This window comes from Chionomys nivalis, chromosome 6 (assembly GCF_950005125.1).
Source record: "Chionomys nivalis chromosome 6, mChiNiv1.1, whole genome shotgun sequence".
NCBI lineage: Eukaryota > Metazoa > Chordata > Mammalia > Rodentia > Cricetidae > Chionomys > Chionomys nivalis.
Window position 1 is genome coordinate 8,767,887 of NC_080091.1, and position 24,757 is coordinate 8,792,643.

A 24,757-nucleotide genomic window follows, 5' to 3' on the forward strand; every position below is an offset into this window, starting at 1 on the left:
ATATAGTTTTTTAGTGACATGAATCCAAACTCATGCCATATCAAAATGATAATTTTATATAAAGGTAAATATATATAAAAATGAGATAGAAACATTTAAAAACATGGCACATAACAAATACATAAGTATCAGTACAATATTATTTGCTTGATCCTGCAATGGACACTTTCTACACAATTGATTTGTTATTGTATTCATTGATCTTACACCGACACAAAGTCAGTTAGGAAAATTATTCTGAATGAGGAAGAAATTGAACTATTTTATACCACGAGTCAGTCATTCTCTCAACATTGTTTTATACTACAACAGCTTCCAAACCAAATAGCAGATTAAGTTGAAAAAGTGTAATCAGTTTTACTAAATTATTGATTGTCCAAGTATTTTTTCTTTCAAGTTACATTTGTTTTTCTGTTTCATTGTTTGTATAATTGCAATGGACAGTGGAATTCCTAAAAGATGTGAGAGACCCTTTCATGATGCTTATGACCCATTGCTTTTGTCATATGATGATACCACAGTTCATAGTTGAGTCTTTCATAGACTCATAACTACAATTCACTGGAAGACATCCTTGAGTTTCTAAGCTGTGTTGGTTAATGGAAGACTTTTTGGCTCATGACTAATTATTTCTTATACATGAAATGTTGCCTTCTGTTTTTTTCTAATTTAATGTTTATGTTATTTTGTTAATCAGAAGACTTTTCCTGTCTTAACTTGATATGCCATGCTTTGCTTATTCCCATGTGAGACAGTACTTTTCTGGATGGAGAGAGAAGAGAAGTGAATGGGGGGTGTTGAGAAGAGAGTTGGGGGGGAGGGAAAAGGAGAGGAGGAGAGAGGGGAAACTATGGTTAGTATGTAAAATGAATAAATTTTAAAACATAATAAAAAATGATAAAGCATAAAACTTCTAGCTGTATCTGGAAAGACTTTCAGGAGAATATACACATACACAGATATGGAAAATAGTTTATATGGAGGAATGAAGTATTCTAGGCTAAAATAACATTTGCACAAGAGCCAGAAGCAAAGACAGGGAACAAGGCTTTGGAGACCAACGCGAAAGTCTAATACAGTGAGATAACCCTGGGCATGGGAACGAAAGCAGAGTTGAGACTAGGAGAGGAGATGGGGATGAAATGTTCAAGGCTTTAACTAACAGGATAAGGATTTTGAAACTGACATTTTGCCTAGAGCCAACTCTAGGCTTGCTTTTCTCAAGTGCAGTGGAGGCACTGGAAATAGTGAAATAGTCTAATATGTCTGGGGCACTTTCTTCATGTTCAGCTGAGAGGAGACATTTGACATGTTTCAGACTAATGACAAAAATGCCAGCAAGAAAATATATAGTACTGCTAACTTCAATTCTTTTCTTTAAATTGTTTATCAAGATTTATTTTTATCATAAGTAATTTGTCTGTATGTGTGTCTGTATGGGGGGGTGTGTGTGCACGTGAGACTGTGCAGGACTCAAGGGAGGAGAGAGGAGTCAGATCCCCTGGAGCTGGAGTTACAGGCAATCATGGTCCAGCTAGCATGGTAATGGGAACCAAACTCAACTCCTTTGCTTACATAGTGGTACCTATAGATGAGACAGCGATCTATCCAGCCCCAAAGTTCAATTTTCTACTGAAGTTTTAAAGGAATATGATGATCAGATAAAGAATGTTCCATGCTTATTACTGACTGGGGGTGTATAACACAATTCTAAAATTTATCTTCTGAATTAAAACAATTCATCTATCTATTTATAAAATTAATTAATTACTTCTGTCAGTCAGTGTCTCCTAGTGATTAGCTGAATCATCATCAATAATTAAGAATTATGCTGACTACTGACATACAGAGCAAATGCTAAGTTGTTCCCATATGTCACATGTAACAGTGGCCTGAATAAAGAGTCTTATACAGAATACATGAGCACAGAGGTGAAACTGCTTACTTTAACTTTCCTTTATACCCTGTGACTGAAGAAACAGTCCTGAAGAAGAATGCACCAGAATTTGAAGGGAATCCTGTCAGTTTCAAAAATATCTTTACCTTTCTGTCTTCATTAACAAGCAACTACACCCTCAGCTTTTCCATGTCCTGGCTCCATGGAAGTCACAGGGGCTGCTCACAGTAACGAGAATTAGTTTTCATGTAGGTATAGAGAAGTGGTTTACTGTAGATGTGCCTACTTAGGTGCTGCTAACCTCTGAGAACAGAAACAATCCTATGTATGCTCATGCCTCTGTACTTAGAATTGTCAAGAGTTGAAGGAATAGATTCAGGTCCCTCTGTTGACATTAAAAGGATAAAAGGAGGATTGCATTTTTACCTCTGTATAAATGAATGAAATTATCTCCAATTCTTTCTTTAACCACTTGGCATGCTGTCAATCTTCATGCTATTCATGGTGCCAAATATCAAACCAAAGGAAAAGTATCCAGGAGACAAGGAGTAAGAATGGCATTAGCATTGAAATGCATGTATTTTAACCACATGCATTTCAGTGAATAGTTCTTGTGTTACTTAAACATGCAATTCCTAATCCGTTTTCTTACGGTTGCTTAAAAATAATGAGTCAAGATTTAAATTAAAAACCACAGGATGTTATAACTAGCAAAGTAACTTAAATCTTGCCTTCCTGAATGCTCCTTTATGAAAATAATACACGAAGCTTAGCACATGTCTAAAGATTGCAAAACCTGTTTTTTGGGGAACCACACAATATCTATGTTCAATTTTAATATTAGATCCTCTTGATATGGAGTACCTTGCCGAAAACCCAGGTTCATTGTGGGTGCTGGAAACTGAACCTGGGTTTTCTACAGGAGCAACAAGTGATGCTATCCACTGAGTCATCTTCCATCTGCAGAAGGAATTTACATTTGTAAATGTGACAGATTCGCAACCTACTGATATCTAGAACCTATGCATAATAAGAAATATAAGCACTGTGGAAAATAGCATCCTAAGCTAAACTCTTCATGCTTGAGACAGAGCATGACTATCATATCTTATTGCAAGTTGTGAGATTGTGAAATCATGAAGATATAAAAATTTAACTTTACTTAAGGTCAAGGCAATTAGCAAACTGAGATGTCTTGTGTTCTTATTACCCCATCTAGACATTGTTTCTAAGTAACATAATTCAGGTTGAGTTCTGATTTTCATACTATGTGGAATTTTCTAAAATAAAATTCCTTGTTAATATTATTTGGATTCTGCATAATTCTATAAAGACAAAGCATAAACAAAAACAAACAAAAAGCCGCACAAGAACAAACTGAATCTCCTAGTAATTCTCAATACAAGTGTTCTTACTAAATGTCACGAATGAAAGTCACTCTGAGAATCTGCTTGGCAAACAGAGTTCAAAATTAGTGTTTTGTAAGTACAGCTTTGGTCTTCTGGGCTGTTGGGTATCTGGGCATTCCCTCAGAGTCACACCTACCTTAATGGAGATGGTGACATGACCACTGTGTCCTTCTGGGGCCTTGGTCACTTTCTGATTATCTAATGAAAATACATTGACTATGTGTTTGTTTACTTCTACTGACTCTAAAGCTTTCACGGTCACATAACTATGGAGTGTTTAATAATTTCACTTCTTTCTTCTATCTTTATCCCTTCCTTCCCTCCTTCCCTTTCTTTTTCCTTCCTTCTTCACTTCCTTCTTTCCTCTCTCTCTTTCTCTTTCCTCACCAGAGCCTCTGATACTCTTGGGAAATCAGGGTCTTTTTGAAGTTCTTGGACAAGCAAGTGTTTTCCTTAGTTACAGTCATGCCTTCTTTTATGCACACATTATGGGAGTTATAGAGGAACTATGTAGATCAGGTTTTGCTTTCTCCTTTCCCAGACAGTGAACAAGGGATTTTCTTCAAACCTAGCCCTAATATCCCAAGATATTTTGGTTTGACACTTTCCCAGAGTCAAAGTACTTTTTATCTAAACTTCTCTTTTTAATAGCAAAAAAAAAGAAATCTCTGTACAGGAGTACACACCACAAACAGGCAGGTGTAACTGTCAGTATGATATGCAGTTTGGTTCCCCCTGGATAACTACAAACTTGATGATGGTATTGAGACAACATCATATTTCAGCCCACAATCATATGCTATATGCCCAACTCAGTGTTTATGATACGATTTGTAAACACTACAGTTAGGATTGCTCATACAGGGAGCTCAGAATATAAACTCAGACTCAAACTAAAGGACATGGGAAGGGATGATGATCATGTGAGCATTTGCCTCAGGAGATGTTTTACTCATGTAAATAAAGTTAATGTAATATAACAGATATCCTCTGCATAGGATATTCCAGTCTCTATGGGAAATCCTATCTGTCATCTGCTGCAAGTCAACAATAACATCATAAAGAAAAAGGGGGTAAGTGGAACCAGAAAAACAGATAAATTGTTGAGTGAGAGGGCATGGTACAGGAAGGAATATGGGGAGGGATAACTAATACTAAAGGTATTTAAATCAGATGTAAAAGGTCTTTAAATAAGAGTTACCTATAAAAAAGGGACAATGTTCCAACTATATAATGTGTGTTACAAAATAAAGATTCTGGTATCAAGAACGGGTTACCTTCATTTAGTTGTTGGTCAATAGGGCCCTAAAGACCGCCCCATACACACACACACACACACACACACACACACACACACGCTATAGGCTATTGCCAATGTGTAGAAGAACACGGGGTCTACTTCTTACAAACATCTCTAGAGAAAGCAGAATTGTTAAGCATGTAGATCATTACAGTCAATGGAAGAAATTGACATCTGTTTATTCAAAAACCTAGAATGGATATTGTTCAACCTCCTTGAGATCTTTTACTATTATTTGAAATCAACCCTCATCTGAATCTCCTAGACTCCTTAGCGTTGTTTCTCAGTCAATATAACCCATCCTTATGAAAGAGATCTAATGTACTTTGAAAACTGGTTTGCTATTATGTTTATTACAAACTCTTCCTCCCTAGACCCTTATTCTGAGCATTGTTTTTTTTTAATAAAACCCATACTTACACTTATTGCAAGTTCTTCTTCCCTAGACCCTTGTCCTAAGCACTGTTTCTCTGTCAATAGAACTCATTCTTATCGTACAATACCATATTCACTGTACTGTTGAACTCTCATCAGAGAAGTTTCTTTTTAACAGTTATAAGGCAATCAGCTCAGAAACACACACCTCATCAATGTGCAAGAGACTAAGAGACCTTGGAGTGCTCAGGCCTAAATGGGATGTCTATATCACACTCCTACCCTTGAGGTTCAGAGATCTATATGGAAGAGAAGGCAACAAGAATTTAAGAGCCAGAGTGGAAGACAACTCCAGATGAACAGTTTCTATCAGACACAGCAGAACGAATGTTCATATGAACTCATAGAGACTGAGAACATGCACAAGACTTGTTCAAGATCAAGCAAGACAACATCCCAGCATGCGGTAGGGCAGGGGGCCGAGAAGTCCCAGCCCCAGCCAAGGAGCTATTGGCAATTTCTATCTGTTTAAGATACAAAATAATTTTCTCTAACAAAGTGACACAATAAATCAACCACATACTGGGGCAGGCGCCACACATAGGAGTAGTTGGCACATACAAACTGGACTCCATGCTTATTTTTTTAAAAAAAGAACATGACAAAGTTGTGAGATTACGAGAGACTTTGGGAGGAATTCAATTAAAACAAAATGTGAAAGATACATGCATAGGAGCCTATGAAACATAGATCTACTAAACAGAAGATGGCACAAATAGAATAATTTATCTTTATATATCACCACTATTAATATTAATATATATAATATTTATATAACACATTGTTATATGTATAAAATGTATAATTTTATACATATAATCAAAATATAGCATATGGAATTCTCAAGCAATAAAATCATTAATAAAATTATTTTTTTATATTTTTATTTTTTATTAATATTATTACAAAATTTTACCTCTTCCCCTCCTCCAATTTCCCCCCCTCCAATTCTCCCTCCCCTTCCCTCTCCAGTCCAAAGAGCAGTCAGGGTTCCCTGCTCTGTGGTAAGTCCAAGGACCTCCCCCCTCCATCCAGGTCTAAGAAGGTGAGGATCCAAACAGACTAGGTTCCCACAAAGCCAGTACATGGAATAGAATCAAAACCCAGTGCCATTGTCCTTGGCTTCTCAGTCAGCACTCATTGTCAGCCATGTACAGAGAGTCGGGTTTGATCATATGCTCCATCAGTCCCAGTCCAACTGGCCTTGGTGAGTTCCCATTAGATCAGCTCCACCATCACAGTGGGTGGGCGCAACCCTCACGGTCCTGACTTCCTTGCTCATATTCTCTGTCCTTTTGCTCCTCATTTGGACCTTGGGAGCTCAGTGCAGTGCTCTAATGTGGGTCTCTGTCTCTATCTCCGTCCATTGCCAGATGAAGGTTCTATAGTGATATGCAAGATATTCATCAGAGTGGCTATACTAAAATTAATTTTAAGCAGGATTGCATTACTGGAAATATTCCATTTTGGAAATAGAATTAAAATCTTCAGGTTGCCGTTTGCTTTGTGGAATGTATCTTCTGGTGGGATTTTTCAATTTAAATGCTGTCTTATTTTCTACTTTTGATTTTGTTTGTTGTCAAGCCACTGTTTTTGAGGCTCCATTAGAAGCCAGGAGATAAAACCAGGGTCTAGACTCTGTCACCTGAGGTTCTACAATCTCACATATTCTGTTTAAGCGCTTTATCCATTTCAATAGAGTGTTAAATGTAGTACACAATAAAGGTTAAATTTTATACTTTTATCCTTTTTTTATCCTCTCTATGTGGAGATTCTGCTATCCCGGAATCAATTATTAAATAAACTATCCTTCCAGCATCATGTACATTTGTCACTTGTCTCAAAGATTAATGTGTGGGTTTATGTCCTGATCTATTCTGTTCCTCAGGATGGCATTCTGTTTTTCTGCTTCCATTATGTTCCCCTTTCTTTCTATTTACTACAATTTTCTTTTTGAAATTTAGTTTGAAGTTACAGTTTGTAATGTTTCCTGATTATATATTATCTAGTATAATAAATGTATAATTATATATGTGTGTGTGCATGTGTGTATATGTATATACATATATATGTATATGTGCATACATAAACATATTGATTGATTTTGATTTTTGTTATTAATTAATTATTCATCTCTGTCCATCCTCTTCATTCCCTTTTACAAAGTCATTGCATTCTGTAGTCCAGACTATCATCCAACTTTCAATTCTGGCTCAGATTCCTAAGAGTGAGGACCACAGGTAAGTGCCAACATGTCTACCTAGATTTGTTCTTGCTCATGATTACATTGGCTATTTTATGGTTCCATACAGATGTAATTTCTCTCTAGTGATTGTGTGAAGAGGACATTGAAATTTAAGTGACTTATTTGAATCTGTATATCATTGAAGATACACTTGCTTTTATATAATATTAATAGTGGTGATATATAAAGATAAATTATTCTATTTGTGCCATCTTCTGTTTAGTAGATCTATGTTTCATAGGCTCCTACGCATGTATCTTTCACATTTTGTTTTAATTGATTCCCAATTTCTTTCTAGAATTATTGCAAATGGGAATTTGAGTACATGCATGCATGTGTGCATTTCTGTAAGTGTGTGATTTCTTTCTTTTTATGCAATTCATTATTAGCCATTCATTTGTATGTACTGATTTTATAACCTGCAGCTTTTTTGCATTTAATTACTAGACATAACAGACTTTTGTGCATTATTTACCTTCTTCTACCCTTCATCTTTGTATGACATACCATTTGTGAACATGGATGATTAGTATCCTACTTTCCAATGTATATTTGCTATTTCTTCCTAATTATTCTGACTTGAATATCCCAACTTTGTCAAAAAAAAGTTCTAAGACTAAACATTTGTCTATGTCTCTACTCTCAGAATCAAAAATTCCATCTTTTCACCCTAAACAATGATGTTAGCTTCGGAATCGCTAGAGATGATGAGATGAGGCACATTTCATTTGTTCCTATATTTTTAAGGTACCTAAATTTGAAAAGACATAGATTTTTATCATGTACTTGCATTTGCATGGAGGTGATCCTGGGGTTTTCAATCCACATTATGGGCATGATGTATCTCTTACTGGTTTGCAGATGTTGATGGGTTTTTACAACTCAAGGGTAAGTCCCACTTAATGAGAGTGCACAACCAATTTAATGGGGTCCTATATTCTGTTTGCTGCTATTACAATAAGAGTGGTTGACAGCTGTGTTCACCAAGGATACAGATTGCCTGTGATTTTCTTTCCTTGCAACACCTTTGCCTTATTTGATTCAGGGTAATCATGCCTTAAAAAAAATTTAAGGTAATCTTACTTTTTCGAGATCTTGGAAGAAATTGAAGGAGATTTATGCTAGTTGTTTCTAAAGCTCATGGGCCGATAAAACATTATGTCCTGGACTCTTGTTCATTGTTGTGTCATAGTCAAATTTTGATTAGTATAATAAAATTCTCAGAATAATTAATTTATAAAAACATAGAGTTTATCTTGATTCATATTTTTGGCAATCTAAATCCCAATATAAGTTAGCACCAATCTTAAAGACTGTGGTGTATACAGTACATTTTGTCAACATTACATAGTAGAAATAATTGTTCATCTCATGAGCCAGGAAGATGAGTGAGAGACTGTGGTCCCACAGGACCCCTTGAACTCTCATGATCTAGGATTCTGCACTGACGCTTCAGCTCCTCAAGCCTCATTGAGTTTCCTAAGAGCATCACAATGGAGACAAAGTTTGTGACACCTGTGCTCTGCTGACATCCAACCTCCAGTCTGTAGCAGATAAGTAATCAGTGATTATATCAATTCTTTGTCTGTTTGGATGTTCTATTTCTTTACTTATAAATATTAAGAAATTATCAGCTCCTAGGCTTTCAAGTTTGACATTTTGTGTTAACAATCATCTCTCTTGAATGTATGCATTTCTGTGGTATCATTTGTCTTCATTTATAATTTTATTTGACTTTTAGTTCCTTTTATATTTTCTAAAATATCTGCCATTTCATTTTGTTTTTCAAAAAACAACTTTTAATTTTATTAATATCGGCAACTGTTCTCCATGTGTGTATTTTATTTATCTCTGTTGTGGTCTATATTATCTTTTTGCATTTGTTTGTTTTAAAGATGATTTTGCACTCGGTAGGTAAATTCATTCTTCATCGTCTTTGTTGACAATTTAAAAGAATTTCCTTTCCCATCATTCCTCTTATGACTATGTGGATCTTTAACACCTGTCTCTTGAATGCAGCATATCATTGAATCTTTTTTGTTGCTTTTATTGAACTATATATTTTTCTCTTCTCTCTTCCCTTCTTTCTCCCACCCCTTCTAACCTCTCCCATGGTCTCCATGCTCCCAGTTTACTGAGATCTTGTCTTTTTCTACTTCCCATGTAGATTAGGTCCATGTATGTTTCTCTTACAGTCCCCTTTGTTGCCTAGGTTCTCTGGGGTTGTGAATTGTAGGCTGGTTTTTATTTGTTTTATGTCTTAAATAACTTATGAGTAAGTATATATTATATTTGACTTTCTGGGTCTGGGTTGTCTCGTTCAATATGGTATCATCTAGATCCATTCATTTGCCTGCAAATTTTAAGATGTCATTATTTTTTTCTGTTGTTTACTACTCTATTGTGCAAACTGGTACAGGCACTTTGGAAATCAGTATGGCAATTTCTCAGAACATTAGGAAACAACTACCTCAATATCCAGCAATACCACTTTGGAGTATATTACACAAAGGATGCTCAATCATACCACAAGGACATGTGTTCAACTATGTTCATAACAGCATTATTTGTAATTACCAGAACCTGGAAACAATCCAAATGCCCCAAGGAATGGATAAAGAAAATATGGCAAATTTACACAATATCAGTGGATCTTATATTTGTATCTATTCAACTATTTTATATCTTTTTATTTGATAATTCAAATCATTTAATATAATTATCTAGAGGCCAGAGTGATGGCTCAGCACTTAAGATCTCTCACAGCTCTTGTGGAAGGACTGAGTTTGGTTCTAAGTACCCTCTATGTCACACAAAACCAACTGTAACTGTGGACCGAAAAAATACAGTGCCCTCTTCTGGCCTCCATAGGCACTGTTCACATATGGCACACCCACAGACAGATAAAACACACAAACACACACACACACAATAAAAAGAAACCTTAAAGCAATTATTCATAGACAGGATTTACTATTTTAAACAGCCCAAGAACAAAATTGTATCAGTTTATTGTGAAGTGCTATGTAATGTTTCTTTATTTCATGTTCTTTGCAAACAGCCTTCAGCTCCTTCATGTATTACCAGTTTACCCATTAGAATTTGAAGTAATTACTGCTGGGTACAGAATGCCTCTTTCTGTGCACTGTTGCTGACCCTTCGCCTATTCTTCTTACATGTGGTTTGAAGGTTTGGAGAGAGGCAAGCTGTGGTTTGGTTATGATGTCTTTGATGCATCTACCACAGGCTATTCCACACAGTGACTATGAGAATTTATCAAAACAGTCGTAATGTTCAATTTTAAACTTATAAGATCCAAGCTGAAATTTAACTTTTCTTCTAACAGTCCTCTTTATGGTTTGTTGTTACCACCACAGTTTGAAACTTGAGATTAAAGGTCTATTGAATTATTATAGTGGTAGTTATTTTTTTAATAGTTTTGTCTTTCAGCAATTTAAACAGACTAGCAAATTACTTATGCAGCACCACTAGTATTACAATATTGGAATATTATGAACTGAATATCATTATTGCTTTTATATCAAATTATACTTTCATATGATTTTTGGGTTGATAGTTGATATTCTTTTATGACTTGAAGGACTTTCTGCTGTATTTCTTGAGAGGCAAACCCCCTTCTTTCATCTCTGGGAAAATGTTTCTCTTACCTGGTCTTCCAGAGGCAACTTACTCACACATAATACCACTTATGAAGTTACTTATTTTCTTCTCAATATTTTGAGCATTTCTAGGATGATGACCAATAAATTAGAAAGTTTGCATATGGAAAAGTAAAACAGCAGCAACACACCGTAAGCAAAACAAGTTATCATAAAACACTTACATGGCTTACAGTTTCAGAAGGTTAGAGTTTGTGATGGTGGAGTAAAGGCCTGGTAGCAGGAACATCTATGTGACACAACCACAAGGCAGAGAGAGAGAGAGAGAGAGAGAGAGAGAGAGAGAGAGAATGTCATGATATCTTTGAAACCTCAAAGTCCACTCACACTGAGAGACCTCCTCTAACAAAGCCACAACTCCTAATTCTTCCCAAACAGTTTCACTAAGGAGGGACCAGGTATTCAACTATATGGTTCTATGGGGCTATTCTTGTTTGAACCACCTCACCCTCTTATGCAAGAAGTAACCTTTTTCCTATTGGTGGCTTTTGAAGAGTTATAGCAGTCTGTGCTGGTGTGGACCTCTTGAAGTTCCCTCTTTTCAGAGTTATTCATAAATGCTATGGGGCTGGCTGTTAAGTCGTCTGACTTGGAAGTTTTCAATCATTATTTCTTTTGTTAATTTCCAATCCTGTCCTTTATTCTTCTCATTCTCAGTTCCAGCCAAAGGAAGTGGGAGAAATGGTGTGAGCTCCTTCTCAGCACAACAGTCAATTTTTCAATGGTTTGCTGACTGAATTAAGACTGGCCCTATAACTTGTAGATAAAGTAAAAGGATGGAAGAGTCACCAGGTAGAAGGGTTCTAAATGTTTAAAGTATCTTCTGTGCAGAGGATGAACTCAGGTTAACAAGAAAACCTGGTTTCAAAGTTAAGGAAATAAGCATTAATCACATGTGAGCTGTTGGAGGTAGGGGCTTCTGTTGATGTTTGTTAGCTACACAATATATATCTAAAATAGAAGGCATATATATCTGTAAAATATACATAAATATTAAATGTACCTCTGAATGAATATTTTTCACTGAAGTTTTCGATTTGCATTATACTCAAAATGTTTCATCTTAAAAGGACAAAGGATAAGTCAGAAGAGAAGAAAAGTGGATACACATACAGAAAAAAAAGATATCTAGTAGAAGAGAGGTAACATAATAATGCTTTTAGCTGCACTTACACACTTCAAACATTTCCTTTGAGACACGCATGACAAATGCATGAAATGATAACATCTTGTTTTCCTTACTGTTCTAATATTATATATTCTTTATGTTATTTTTTTTTCAAAATGTGGTGTTACAGGTCAGAAATGTGAGAACTTTCTTTAATGAGGTTGAATAATAATACTGGAAAACTTATATTGCTCAATTTTTTTAAGGAACCGGGAAATGCTGGGATTATCTGAAATGGCCTATTGTTAGATGAAATGCTCCTCAGAAGCCGTGGTATCGCCTTGACTCATGCAACTTCCAGTTGCGTGATGCAGGTCTCCTGAGGACATTCAAGGATGGTGCGGTTCAGTGTGAACTGCAAATGAAGATTCTCAGCTAATGTTGGCTGCTGGTTGGATTGTGGCTGGTATTAATAGTCCCCAAACCATTTCTAGGTCTGTAGATAATTTGAAAATGCCCTTTCTAATGTTATCAGATATTGCTTATTTAAACATTTGCAGTCGTGTCAGGTTCATAAAATATATTACTACATTTAAGCCTGCCTTCATTTGAGCTTTAAATGGTTAGATACAATTTATTTTCTGCCCAACACGCTCTGAATATTTTACTCTAAATTTATTGATAAAATAAACAGAATTAAAATGACTTTGGGAACCATAGTATCCTTTTCTTCAAAGAAAAAGTTATTGAAGCAAACAGTGATGGAAACTTGAAGAAATTCACACTTAAAATTTTAATTTTCTATCATGTAAGATCAGAACAAAGGCATGCATGTTGGCTCTAATCTCCTCATTTAGGAATATAATGCAAAAGGATTATCATGAGTTTGTGTCCAATATATGCCATAGAGTGAATTGCAAACCAATATAACATAGAATATGGTCTTTCTCAAATGTGCCCACATTAAAAATTATAAATAAAACTAGAGCACTAATGCTTTTTATATGAGTTATAGTCTCTATTGTTACACATTTTGGGGAAAAATCAATTTTGGAGATAGGACACTATTCTAAGTCTCCTACTTCACTATTTTTTAAAATATGCAGTGAGTTTTTACTTTTAAGGTCCTGTATCCTTTCACATTTGGTTCTGTTCGTATTGCTCAGGCAGGAGAAGAGAAAGGAAAGAGGACCTCCACATGCCATGCTTTCCACGGATAGCAGAGGGAGATCCTAGCAAGTCCTGACTCAGTTTAACTGTTCCTCCCTATAGCGACTCTTTGGAACTCCTCTTACCTTATGTCCCAGTATATGACAGCCTTTGACTCTCTGGCCTTTATTTTATTTTTTATTAATTTAAAATTTTTCTTTCTCGTTCTTTTTATTGTAAATAGATTTTTTATATGCAATATGTCCTGATTGTAGTTCCCCCTATCTTTTCTTCCCATTTCTTCTCTACTTCCCTTCCCATTCAGCTCCACTCCCTCTCTTTTGCTCATTAGAAGACCAAAAGTTTCCAAGGGAAACTAATAAAATAAAATATACTAAGATAAAATGAAAACTAACACATTGAAATAGAAAACAAACAGAAAAAAAAAACAGAAGGAAAAGAGCCCAAGAAAAGGCACAAGAACCAGAGACAGATGCAGATTGCAGATGACCACTTGTTTTGAAACTCAGGATTCGTATGAAAACACAAAATGAGAGTTGTATACATAAATGACATGGAGAGTAAAAAGAAAGAAATAGATGGATAAGTGAAAGAAAAGAAAAAACAGAAGTAAGATAAAGTCCGTTTGTTTTATAGGAAAACCACTGTATGACATTCTGAGATGAAGAACCTCCAATGAAGAAGCTGGGCTCTTATTTTGTTGGCTATCCGTAGATGCTGATCACGCAGCCTACCCTTAAGAGCAGCTTCTTTCCCTAGTGAGACTCTCTTGGAGAAAACTAAATTTTCACTTGCAAGTACTTATCAACTCGAGATAACTTCTGGTTTGGAGATAGGAGTTTATGTCCAAATTTCCTTTAAGAGCTAGGACCCCACTTGGGTGTATAGATATAGACCCTGTATATGTTGCTACAGTACCTATGAATTCCTGTGTTTGTTGATCCTCTTGATTTAAATGGCCTATGCTCTTGGTTTCCTCCATCTCCTCGGGATCCCACACTCTATCTGCCTCCTCTTTCACAAGGACCCCTGAGGTCTAAGGGGGAGATTTTTGATATAGAAACCTGTTCTAGGCTAAGTATACTAGGTTTTCTCACTCCCTACATAATGTCTGGCCTGTAGATCTCTGCATCTAAACTTATTTTCCACTGGGTAAAGTCTCCTTGATGAGGACTGAGCACTTCTCTATGAGTATGTCATTTATATGACATAGATATCTTTGGGTTCAGTATACTATGAGTGTGTGGAATATCATTATGGTAAATTTTTGCTAAATATTTTGTTTTGTTTAGAACAATATAAAATTTTGTTTCATACTAGGTCCCTGGGCTATCTAGTCTCAGTTTCTTGCTTACCCAACCAGTATCCACTATGGCATCCATCTCATGTTTTAGGCCTTCAGTCCAATAAGATAATGGTTGACAACTCCCTCAAGGTTTGTAGTGCCATTGCACTAAGTATATGTTGCAGGCAGGACATTATAGATCAAGGCATTTATGACTGTGTTACTGTTTACTTTTCTCCTTTGACAGAGGACCTTCCTGAACATAAAATGATAGAATATAGATGTGAAGGCTTGTGGCTCTGCTTCTTCTTCAACATTGCCAGCTGCTGGGGTTGGACAACTTGTGTGTCAGTGGAGTCAGCTCTCCAGGAAGACAGTTAAGTGTTACACTCCACTTTATTTCAGAAAGAAAAGGGACTATAAAGGTTGGAGACAGAAGCTAGGGCATCACCCAATCTGCATAAAGAGGCGTACACTTCTCACAAGGCTTCATATGTGGCAGTAGGATCCTATAGCAAAGTCCCTAGAATAAGACTTTGCTCGCATATGTGCATAGGGGAGGCTTCTAGCAGGGATATGTGCCAAGGGTCACTGTAAAGATAAACCAGGCATTCAGGCTTAGAGACAGCTTTCAGATAAGTTCTGTCCTCCAGGCCCATGGACATATCCAGATAAGGGCAGATAGAGAACAGTAAGTCTTGCTTAGGAAGGAAAGGCAAGGCCTTCCAACACAGGCTCTGTGTAGGCCCCAGTTCAGGTTTTCCATGTTTAGTGAGTTGTGTGTGTGCTGTCTTTAGCCACTGAGGACTTGCTGTCAGTTTGTGTATAGCAAGCTATAGTCCTTGCAACAACCTCAGTTGTTGGTGATTCCAAAGAACTCCTTTAGCCAACAGTTCAATTAGATATAACCTCATTCCAGTATTGGAAGCTTCATTTGATAACAAGAGATGTCTAGTTGGAGCTCTGACTCTTCAATATTTGGTGATTTCATATAATCATCTTCAGATGTATATGTATTTGAGAAATCTTTCTTCTGTATTAGGTCTCTATACTCCCCTCAGTTGGCTCTTATCCCACCCTGTCTTTCTCTTCCCTTGTTCTCCCCACTTGATCCTTCAGTTCCAGCCCTCCCTCCATCCATAACTATTCTATTTCTGTTTCTTAAGAAGATCTACCCTCAGTTCTTACCCTGTCTCTTACTCTATACCCAACCTATGCAGTCATGCAGATTGTTGATTAGTTTTGATTGGAGTAACAATTAATATCCACATATAAAATAATTTTTACTAGCTGGGTGGTAGTGGTAGATACGTTTAATCCCAGCACTCAGGAGGCAAAGGTAGGTGGATCTCTGTGAGTTCGAGGTCAGCCTGATCTACAAGAGCTATTTCCAGGACAGGCTCCAAAGTTATAGAGAAATTCTGTCTTAAAAAGAAAAGAAAAGAAACAAAGAAAAAAGAAAAGAAAAAATAATTTATGGCATTATGGAAAAATAATTTATGACATTATGGAATATGTGGTATTCATGGATCTGGAAAACCTCACTAAAGCTGATTTTTTTCTAGTTCCATCCACTAACCTGTGAATTTCTTTAATTCATCTTTCTTTTAGGATGGAGAAATACTTTATTTATCGTACCAAATTTTCTCTATCCATTTTTCTTTTGGTGAACATCTATGCCATTTCCAATTTCTGAATATTATGGATAGACTATCAATGAACATGTGAACAAGCGTCTCTGCAGTAAGATTAAGCATGCTTTGTGTATAACCCAAAGAGTAGTATTGATGCATCTTGAGGTAGAGAGATTCCCATCCTCGTGATTGACTGTCACACTGGCTTAGCGGCACAATACTTTCCTCCCGAACCTTTGGTATCCAGTCTTGGGCATATTTCCAAAAGATGTTCAAGTATACCACAAGGGCACTTGCTCAGCTGTGTTCATAGTGGCATTATTAGTAGAAACAGCTTAGATGTGCCTCAACTGAAGAAGAATGGATACAGAAAGTATGGTACATTTGTACAATGAAGTATTACTCAGTAGTTAAAAAACGATGACATGGTAAAAATTTGCAGTCAAATGGATGGAACTAGAAAAAAAAAAAAAAACCATCCTGAGCGACGTAACCCAGACCCAGAAAGACAAATATGGGAAGTACTCACTCATAAGTGCATATTAGATGAGCCACAAAAGATAAACAGGCTACAATCCACAACTCCAGAGAAACTAAATAATAAGGAGGACCCTAAGAGTGATGCATGTATTTCCTTGGAAAGAGGAAATAGATAAGATCGCTTGGGTAAACTGGGGGCAGAGAGGTGAGAAGAAGAGGGGATGGGAACATGAGGGATCAGATTGGTCGAGTTAGGGGAGTAAAATGAAAGAGATGTCTTGATAGAGGAGGCCATTATGGGATTAGGAAGAAACCTGGTGTTGGGAAACTTCCAGGAATCTGCAAGGATGATGTCAGCTAAGACTCCTAGCTATCGTGGAGAGGGCCTTCCCACGTAATCAGATTAGGTAGTATAAAAACGTGAACTCAAATATCTCATTTAGAACTAGAAGAAACCATTGACATTATAAATCAAATTCTTTATCATGCCAGAACTGAGGCATGCAGAATTGAGTGATTTACTTTTAAAATTAAGGAAAATCTTTAATAAAAATGTTTGGTGAATAGCCCATGTTTCTTTCTGGCAATTCTGTCTCTGTGACCTATGGCCTTTCCTTCCCTTTTATCCCCTCTTGCAAGTACAAATGATGACCTGTAAGAGGCTCAACATCTACAGACATAAAAACCTAGGACTCCATTCAGAAAGAAATCTGCATGCATGGTCCTCTTAGGATGTGAGTGTATAGACTTCACAGGTTCCAGATATTCTGTGGTCATTGCTTCCTATTCCTGACATTGGGGTGTGAGTGATTAACAAAATTTAAAAATTACTAGTATTTCATAGTATTTGCCAATTCAGAAGTCAAAAATTTCCATATCCAACCCAAGATTCGCACAACTTCCAAAGCAGCATTTTTCTGTCATCTGTTTATGTATTCAGTTCCTCCTTCTCTAATAAATAGAAGTAAAACCCTTGATAGATTTGCAAGGTAAAGAAGTGGATGTGATATTTTTCCTAAAATGTTGAAGAAAGGACAGTTATGTCAGTGATTATCTAAAATTTCTTTATGAAGCCCACTTCATAGTTTTAAACAAAAATATGTCTTTAAGTTTTGTAAGAAGAACGTTGAGTGAACTTGACAAAGATTGGTGGACATATTCAAAGCCCATGTGGTGAGTATCAGAACTCATGACAAAGAAGAATTGCGTAGGTTAAGCTCTGTTCATTGCATTTCACAAAGGACTGGAGTGAGATGCTGATCATTGCCAAGCTGCTCACCACACACAGCAGGTATGTGCATGCTGTGTCCTCACTGGGCAAGGGAAACTGAGCACATTGTAATAAGAAGGTATGGCTGATTGAAACTGCCATCTTGTCTCTCCATATCTTCTCTTTAAAGGTAACTCAGAGCTGAAACCTCAAAAGACTTCCAGAATTTCTCTGAAATACTAAGACAAACTTTGGTGTTGGCCATGGAACACACACTGGGAAAAACTGTAGACTGAAATACATGTTTACTGTGAGGCACTGCTGCCTTTTCCTGACCTTCACCTTCATAGTGTTTAGGGGAGAAAGGATATACATAAAAAATGTCAAACTACACAGACACAAAAGTATAGGAGGAGGAGACAGACAGAGATGGAGACAGAGACAGTGATCATCCAAAAACCAGTTGTTATTCGTATGAGGAGAGATTTAAAACTACTTCATAAATGTATATCCTGCGGGAACAGGTGTAGACTGTCCTCAACAGCAACCATGACTTCATTCGTGCAGGCACTGTGGGTTTAAAGCCTCCCATTCAGCACGGGATGCCAGGATTAACCCCCTGCATATACTACTGACCCATTAGTCCCACAGTTTCTTCTATAGCCCCTTCCCCCAAAGTAAAACATTTAGAAATGTGTTAGCTTATTATATCTGTGCTCATGTTCCTTGCTGTGTGTCTACAATCCCCACAAATATTCTCTGTGGGTAATAATTCTTCTCATCACAGAAGTCTCAGACACAGTTGAGGAAGGAAATGTGTACCAAGACTGATAAGGAGAAAGAAATTGTGTGTGTGTGTTCTGCTTAAGAAGGTGGAAAAACTCTGGCTTCTCCATTTTGCATCAGTGTAATTAGACTCAGTACCATGGATCCATGTTGGGAAATAAGTGAATAAACCAATGGTTTTATAGATACTGAACATGGCTGTGAGTGAAGAGTCAATCAGCAGGCAGCCGACTGTTATTTTTGCCTTGAAGATGAAGAAAGGCTGAGAGCTGATTGGAGGAACTGCATATCCACATTTGATCAATATTCACATCACTTATGAGTGAGTGCAATTCCTGATCTATAAGGAAACCGGCTGTAGAAAAGGCACAAGCTAAATGAGAAGCATGTTTCTAGCTTGAAAGACACTGTGTGGCTCTAGGCTGGAGATACTGTTAAGAGTTGAGCTAGAAAGGCCCCAAAGAGAGCAGATAACTCACCCAAAGGCACGTTCTTCAGCTTCGATCTCCAAGGGCCAGATTCAGTTCAAATGAGGGTAGAGCCATGGGAACCTGTTCAACCAGGCTTTCCTATTCTATTCACTCTGCCGCCTTTCCCCCGTCTAACTGAAATCTCAAAACACTTTGTTCTAAATTGTCCTTTTGAGATCGCCGTCTTCTTGCAAATTGCCACAGAAGAGTCAGCATTGTAAAATGGTGACTGCAGGTGCTTGTGTTTGAGCATCTGGTCTCCAGTTGGTGGCGCTGTTTTTGGACACTTATGGACTTTTGGAACATGGGATCCAGGCTCTACCTCAAGGTTATGGTGCAGCCACACTCTGGTTCTGTGCCTCCTTCCTGACCCACCCACATGTTATCAGCTGTAAACCTGTGAGCGCCTAACTTCATGGACTAACACATATCACCATGCCTTCTACTTCTTGTTGGACTAACTCGTTCCCGCCACTGAGATCCTTTGCCCAGGTGTTTAATCTGGGACTGACAATTTATACAGCCACTTTGCACCGTCTTCCCCAAAAGGCCCTGCATGCATTTACAGCTCTACTGCCTCCAGATAGTTTGAGCATTGTAGCTTTGTTTTCTGGGCCTCTCCATCATCTCATTCTGCAGGTGACCCGACTGAGCATCCAATGAAAGAATTCTGAGCAATAATGCAGACTACATGTTTAAAAGTGAACCCGGTTTGTGAGTAACTTGCACCAAGAGATTCAAGTCTGAACAATGAAGCTCTGAGGCTATCAGTTTACAATTCCCATTCCACAGAGTTATCATTTACAGAGCACTCTATCAATGGGAATATTAGGGGGCACTGGAAGGAGATATTTGAATCTCGTAGCAGGCTTGATACCTCATCTTGTCAATCATGAGAAAAACTGGACTTTAGGGGCCAAGATGTATTGTTTTGTGTGAACAATAAATTCTCTATCAATCTTGAATGGTGTTAACTACATATCAGGTGTTTCAAGATCATAATTATTCAAACCACATTCATATTATGGGAAAGGCATGAAGAGCACCCCAGCTGTATCTGTGATCTACCTACTTTCAGATTCGAGAGAATGCAGTAGTTTTTAAATCACTGGATCTTTTCACTGGTATGCATAGAAATCAAAACTCTCATTTTTGTTCAAATAGTCTTGGCCTTTGCCTCCTTGTCACAAAATTGAAAGCTTCATAAAGTTTCTGAAAACCAGAGAATTCAAAATGCATCATTGTCTCCCAGATAGTTGTGCAGTCAAGGAAACAGTCACTGTGGAGAAGCCACAGAAAATATTTCCCCTTTCATGTTAACTGCCCCACATGCCTGATCTCCTGATGTTACAATATTGTGATCACTGCTACACTTTCATGACATTCTAGCCAGAAAGGAAGGGAAATAAAAATCTTCTGGCTCCCTGTGGCTACCCGCATCCCAGGTACCATTTTAAACTTGAATATCAGCATATCTACATCCTGAGAATACTGTAATGACCAGTGTTTTATAGAAGCTTGTTAAGTATGCAAACAAAATACAATAATATTGAGTAAAAGACTGCCTTAGGGTTTCTATAGCTGTGAAGAGACATCCTGACTGCAGAAGCTATTATAAAGGAAAACTCTTAATTGTGGGTTTGCAACAATTCAGAGGTTTAGTCCATTATCAACATGGCAGGAAGCATCGTGACATGCAGGCAAACATGGTGCTAGAGAAGGAACCTGAGAACTCTCTATCAGGACTGACAGACAGAAAATTTTTATGAACAAGGGCAATCTTCACCAAAATATCAAAGGACTATCTAGACCATATATTAATATTCTTTTCCTCTGAAATGACTTGAACCAGGCCTCCACAGTTCAAATCACCCTGACATCATTATATTCCATGTTCCTACTTAATAGTCCTCTAAGTCCCACTTAAAACATTCAGCTGCTTTCTTAATCCAAAGTCCCAAAGTTCACATTTTCCCAAATAAAACCATGGTCAGGCCTATCACAACAATTCCCCAGGTTCTGGTACCAACTTCTATCTAAGTTAGGGTTTCTAATGTTGTGATGAGACATTATGACAACAGAAACTCTTATTTTTATTTAGTTTATACTTTCAATTGATTTTATTAAGCTATACATTTTTCTCTGCTCCCCTCCCTGGCTTTCCCCTCCCCTTCAACACTCTCCCATGGTCCCCATCCTCCCAATTTACTTAGTATATATTGTCTTTTACTACTTTCCATGTAGATTAGATCATGTATGTCTCTCTTGGGGTCCTCATTGTTGTCTAGGTTTTCTGGGATTGTGATTTGTAGGGTGTTTTTTATTTATATTTAAAAGCCACTTATGTGTAAGGACACATGATAATTGTCTTTCTGGGTCTGACATACCTCACTTAATATGATGTTTTCCAGCTCCATCCATTTGCCTGCAAGTTTCAAGATATCATTGATTTTCTCTGCTGTGTAGTACTCCATTTTGTAAATGTACCATATTTTCCTTATCCATTCTTTGGTCAAAGGGGATTTAGGTTGTTTCCAGGTTCTGGTTATGACAAACAATGCTACTATGAACATAGTTGAGCACATGTCATTGTGGTACGATTGAACAACCTTTGGATATACACCCAAAAGTGGTATTGCTGGGTCTTGAGGAAGGTTGTTTCCTAGTTTTCTGAGAAATTGCCATACTGACTTTGAAAGTGGCTATACCAACTTGCACTCCTACCAACAATGTAGAAGTGTTCCCTTTTCCCCACAACCTCTCCAGCATAAGTTGTCATCAGTGCTTTTGATCTTGGCCATTCTTACAGGTGTAAGATAGAATCTCAGAGCTCTTTTGATTTGCATTTCTCTGATGACTAAGGATGTTGAACATTTCCTTAAGTGTCTTTCAGCCATTTTAGATTTCTCTGTTGAGAGTTCTCTGTTTAGGTCTGTAATCCATTTTTTAAATTGGGTTATTTATTCTTTGGATGAAAATTTCTTGAGTTCTTTCTATATTTTGGAGATCAGATCTCTGTCTTATGTGGGGTTTGTGAAGATCTTTTCCCATTCTGTAGGCTGTCAGTTTGTCTTGTTGACCGTGCCCTTTGCTTTACAGAAGATGTTCAGTTTCAAGAGGTCCCATTTATTAATTGTTTCTCTCAGAGTCTGTGCTACTGGAGTCATATTTAGGAAGTGGTCTGCTGTGCCAATGCGTTCAAGTGTATTGCACACTTTCTCTTCTATGAGGTTAAGTGTGGCTGGCTTTATGTTGAGGTCTTTGACCCATTTGGACTTGAGTTTTGTGCATGGTGATAGATATGGGTCTATTTTCGTTCTTCTAATGTTGATATCTAGTTATGCCAGCACCATTTCTTAAATATGCTTTCTTTTTTCCCTTTTATTTTTTTGCTTCTTTGTCAAATTTCATGTGTTCATAGGTGTGTGGATTAATATCTAGATCTTCAGTTCAATTCCATCGGTCCTCATGTTTTTTTTTTTTTTTTTTTTTTTTTTTTTTTTTTTTTTTTTTGCCAATATCAGGTTGTTTTCAGTACTGTAGCTCTGTAGTAGAGTTTGAAGTCAGGGATTGTGATGCCTCCAGAAGTTCTTTTATTGTACAGAACTGTTTAGGCTATCTTGGGTTTTCCTTGCTTTTCCATATGAAGTTGAGTACCGTTCTTTGGAGGTCTGTGAAGAATTTTGCTGGAATTTGATGGGCATTGCATTGAATCTGTAGATTGCTTTTGGTAAGATTGCCATTTTTAATATGTTTATTCTATCTACTCAAGAACATGGGAGATCTTTCCACTTTCTGGTGTCTTCTTAAATTTCTTTCTCCAAAGATTTAAAATTCTTGTCATACAAGTCTTCCATGGTAATGGCCTCCATGGATAAATAATATTAAACCTTTGACAACATTTCAGTATCAATAAGATCACACAGTTAAAAATGCACCAGTGAAGCCGGACGGTGGTGGCGCACGCCTTTAATCCCAGCACTTGGGAGGCAGAGGCAGGCGGATCTCTGTGAGTTCGAGACCAGCCTGGTCTACAAGAGCTAGTTCCAGGACAGGCTCCAAAACCACAGAGAAACCCTGTCTCGAAAAACCAAAAAAAAAAAAAAAAAGCACCAGTGACCCGTATTATACTGGCCACAAAGAGGAAGCATAAACTGATGGCAGCAAACACTATGAGCTGTGCCTTTGTGACACAAAGTCTGCAGCACTGAAAAGTAGTCAAAATGCAGTAAATACTGTCATTTTTCTACCTGACTGTAAAATTAAGTGGTAAAAAGAAGGCAATAAATACTGTGCTGCACAGAACCCAGAGCAATTCCTACTGACTGCAAGTTTAAAGTAAATAGCATTGAGGTTAATATTCTTCCATGGTTCTCTTGAAAGTACAAAGTTCAGAATTTACACTCAAGTTCCATGTCAACTCAGAAAGATGGCAATTTTGCCATTCTTAATAGAAAGCTAGCAGAAAGAATGGCCCTTGGCTCCTGACCCACCTCTCTGTATTTCAAGATCCCTCGTCATGTTCTCTACAGGCCATCGTTTTTATTTCAATCAATGAAAGTCATTTTTGAAATGGACTAATCTCCCCTCTTCTTCCAATCCCTTCCTCCCAGCAGCTGTTATCAAAGTTGTTTCTGTTAGTACCTGGGCTCCGGCCAACCTGATGAGTCAGACCCAGTCACTCTTCTTCAACGAGACAGTTGAGGCAAAACTATCAGTGATACACTGATGAAAGAAATTATCCACTGGAGCCTCATTTAGAAGAGGGACATCGGAGTACACAGACAGCCCCTCCATGTCTACTAGATGTTTGAGAAAAATTCCAGTTTCTTGGTTCTGTTATTTTGGTAGTCTGAGAGCTAAATGTGGAAAGATATGCACTAGGATAGATACTTTCACAGCCTGAACCCCAATACCATCAACTTTGAATTCCCTATGGGTCACATTTATCTCTGAGTGAGAGAATAGGCCTTAGTGATATGATAGAACTTACAGGAGGATGATTATTCTGAAACCAATCATAGACTTATGGTTTTAGGGTCTTACACTAGTGTTTGGGAAGTTTTAATGCATACAACTTACTGAACAATTCAGGGTTTAATATTCAAAATTAGCAATAAGGCACATATTTCTTCTTTGAGTTCAAATTCAAAAAAGCAATTGCTTATTAATTTTTACATTTCAAAGTTAGTTATATATGCATGCTGTGTTAACTGTGCAAATACAAATTTCATCAATTTAAAATCTTATGTATATGTATAATCTAGTTAGGATGGATTTATATTCACACATGTTTTCTTTGAAAGAAATTACTAGTAAATCCTTAAAGTACATTATCACCAATTGTCTTCCAGACTCAAATTAACAAAACACAGCACCAAGATAATGCAAAGCTTCATTTGTGTTCTTCCTTAATTTGATATACATTATGTACATAATAAGGCATTGGAACCAAGGTTGATCAGAAGTAAAAATCTTTCCTACCATACCAAGCAATCTTTAAACTGCAGTGTATGAAATAAGTCATTTTTGTGTTAAGTAATATCTGTTTCTCATTTTTCTGAAGACAGTGCTAACCAGTAAACACCACCACATTGCTGGTGGGAATGCAAGCTGGTTACAGCCCCTTTGGATGTCAGTGTGGCGAT